This window comes from Dendrobium catenatum, unplaced genomic scaffold (assembly GCF_001605985.2).
Source record: "Dendrobium catenatum unplaced genomic scaffold, ASM160598v2 fragScaff_scaffold_798, whole genome shotgun sequence".
Lineage (NCBI taxonomy): Eukaryota > Viridiplantae > Streptophyta > Magnoliopsida > Asparagales > Orchidaceae > Dendrobium > Dendrobium catenatum.
This window is the reverse complement of record NW_021319260.1, coordinates 332,267-335,439: the sequence shown is the minus strand read 5'-3', so window position 1 is coordinate 335,439 and position 3,173 is coordinate 332,267.

Genomic DNA, 3,173 nt, shown 5'->3' with positions numbered 1-3,173 from the left:
TTCTTTCAGTAAAAAAAATTATTATTATTATTATTATTATTATTATTATTATTATTATTATTATTATTATTATTATTATTATTATTATTATTATTATTATTATTATTATTATTATTATTATTATTATTATTATATCAAACAATTTGAATGTATCCTTTCATAATAGTTAAAGGCCTATTTAAAATGCTCTAAAAACATCCTTTTAGCACATTTAAAAGCAATAAAAAAGTAATAGCCAAATAAAACTTAGGCTTCGTTCCGGACGGTTTTTTTTTTACTTTTTAAAACGGAGTTTTAGTAAAAAATAAAAAAAAAAATTGTTATTAAACTCCATTTTAGAAAGCAATAAAAAAGCTATCCGTCTGGGACCGCTTTCTTATAGCTATCCGAATTAGATTTTTAATATAAAAACTTTTTGAACTAGAAATTTTAAACTTGAAAACTATTTTTAAAAGCACTAAAAAATATGTTCCAAACTAAACTTCAATGCATAGGAGCTATAAAAAATAGTTATTTTACATTACACAATAACTTCACAATCATATTTTTCAAAGTTATAGCAGCTCTAAATAGGAGAAATTATTCTGTGCGGACACCGAACGTAGCTCTATGTTCGGGGGAGAATCAAAGCTCACCACGTTACCCGGTACACAGATACGATACACAGAAAGGGTTTTGTTATCATACCGGTCGGGCGGCCTGTGTCGTGAACCAGTACGCAAGCGGCCAAGCCTATTTGAGGAATGGCTCAGCTGTAAGACATTGGGCATAATCTTTAATTGGGATCCACTTTGAGGTTTCAATTTGCATATATTTATATAAGAATAGCAATATAATCTAAAGATAAATTTTGAATCACTTACGTAAAAATAGTAAAATACAAATCTGTGTTACTTTTAGCAGAAGTTTCCTCTTCAAAAAAGGCACATGGGCTACTTTGTTTTGAAAAGAAAGGGAAAAAAAAAAAAAAGATTTTTTTTTTTGAAAGGCTGGCAAGCTAGATTATTTTTACAGTTTCTGTTTCCAATGCTCTATTTTAATATTTGATCAGCTAGAATTCAAATAGCAAGGCCCTAAATAAATAACCAGTTAATTAAGGTTTAATTCAGCATTGATAATTTAAGCTCCAGCTTGAGCTTAATCCTAGGAGTTTAATGCTTCATTTGTGGCTTCTTTCTACAGTAATTTTCTAGCACAAAAATTTCTTGACAGCAGCAAAATAGAACTGGAAAAGGGTTGTCCTAAAAGGCTAAAAGTAGCATAAAGGTTCATTTGGGATGGTTTTTTTGTTTCTTCTTAATGTAGTTTTTAGTATAAAAATTAAATTTTTTATGCTAGAAAGCTGCTTTAAATGCAATAAGAAAGTCGTTCCAAATGAAGTCTATAATTAGCCAACTAGTTTATTAAGAAAGAGAGAAAATAATTATCATTCAAACAATTATTATAATAAAATGATTAAAAAAATTGATAAATTAGAAGAAAAATAATTACTCTTTTTTTTTTGGAATTTTGGGGCCTAAGCCCATCATGACTCATTTGATATGAGAAAGTGAGATCTAATTCTTAATTATTTTAAACTTTGCCCTTAAACTTTAAATTGTTAATATATTTTAAGTATATTTTATAGTAATATTTTTAAATGACGAGGTTCACAAGTTAATGAATCAAGTCAAAGTTGACTCAAGTTTGGCTGGTTAGCTCATTGAGTCTGACTCATTAGTCGGCTTGTCTAGGTGTAAACAAGTCAAGGTGAGCTAAGTCACCCCTCGCTTGAGATTTGATTAATATATCGAGTTTGAGCTTGAGCTCAAATTTTATTCTCCGAGTTCAAGCCGGGTTTATTATGAAAAAAAGAAAATTATTATTATCAATCAATTATTATAATAAAATGATATGAGAATGAGAAATTAAAAGAAAAATTAATAAAGAAGTACTTAATTATCATAAGAAAGTGAGATACATTTTAAAATATTTTCAATAATTTTGTACTAAAAATCCTAAATGTTAATATATTTTAAATGTATTTTATATTAATATTTTTTAAATGAACCGACTTGCAAGCTCATGAGTCGAGTCATGATTGACTCAAGCCTAACTTGTTAGCTCATCAGCCTCAACTCACGAACCATATATCTGGCCGAGCTCGAGCACAATCACGAGTCGGCTTGACTCACTTATACCCCTAATTCAGCCTCGCAAAAGCTTCCAAATATGATATAATTAGCATGTTGATTAAGAACATAATTAGTCACATTTTGCGTTTTTTACAGAAAACAACTATCATTTTCACAAAATTAAGAGTAAAATGTGAATAATTCTGAGTTATATGAGAGATAAATTTGCATTTAAGGTTGTAGATATTGATAGCAAGTAATAATATATGGAGCATTAAGTAAGGCTTAGCACATGGAATAATATTTTATTAATCAGGTTTTAGGGAAATAAAAAGCTAATAAATGCTCCAAATGGATGAAACAGCTTGAGCAGGTGGGATTTCCCCATAAAAATATTGATATTTGAAATATTTATTTATTAATTATTTTTCTATAATTAAAAAATTATGTCACAATATCCTCAAATTGAGTTTACAAATAAGTAAAACTGCTTTAAGATTAGTAGTATATAAAGAAAAATTTTATATTGCACTAATCTCAACATTAATCTATTAAATCAATCTTAATAAATTAATCTCAATAAATAAAATTTACAAAATTGAATATACTTATTTTTTAAAGAAATTGTAATTTTGATAAGAATTTAATATTAATAATCCAAATATATTGAAGAGAATCCAAATCCATTCATTGAGGGAGAAAACATGAATTTTTTTTTCAAAAAATAAAATTTAAAAGAAATCATTAACACTCCAAAAATAATAATTATTATAATTTTCCATTTTAAAAGAGCTTAGAAAGTTTTAAATTTTCTTAAGATTTTTTTAGTAAGAAAATTTATATTTCTAAATAAAGGAAATTACATCACTATATTGTCCTTCATTTAGTTTGATTATTTATTCAAAAAATAAAAAATTGTGTGTGATTCTTATTTAGAGTAGAGCTGGGGTGTGTGAGTGACAGCCTAGCTACCAAATAAAATATGCCTCTACATTTGAAAATTATTGAAGCTCCTATCCAACCATGTCAAACACATTCATTTCATTTGATAAAGACAAT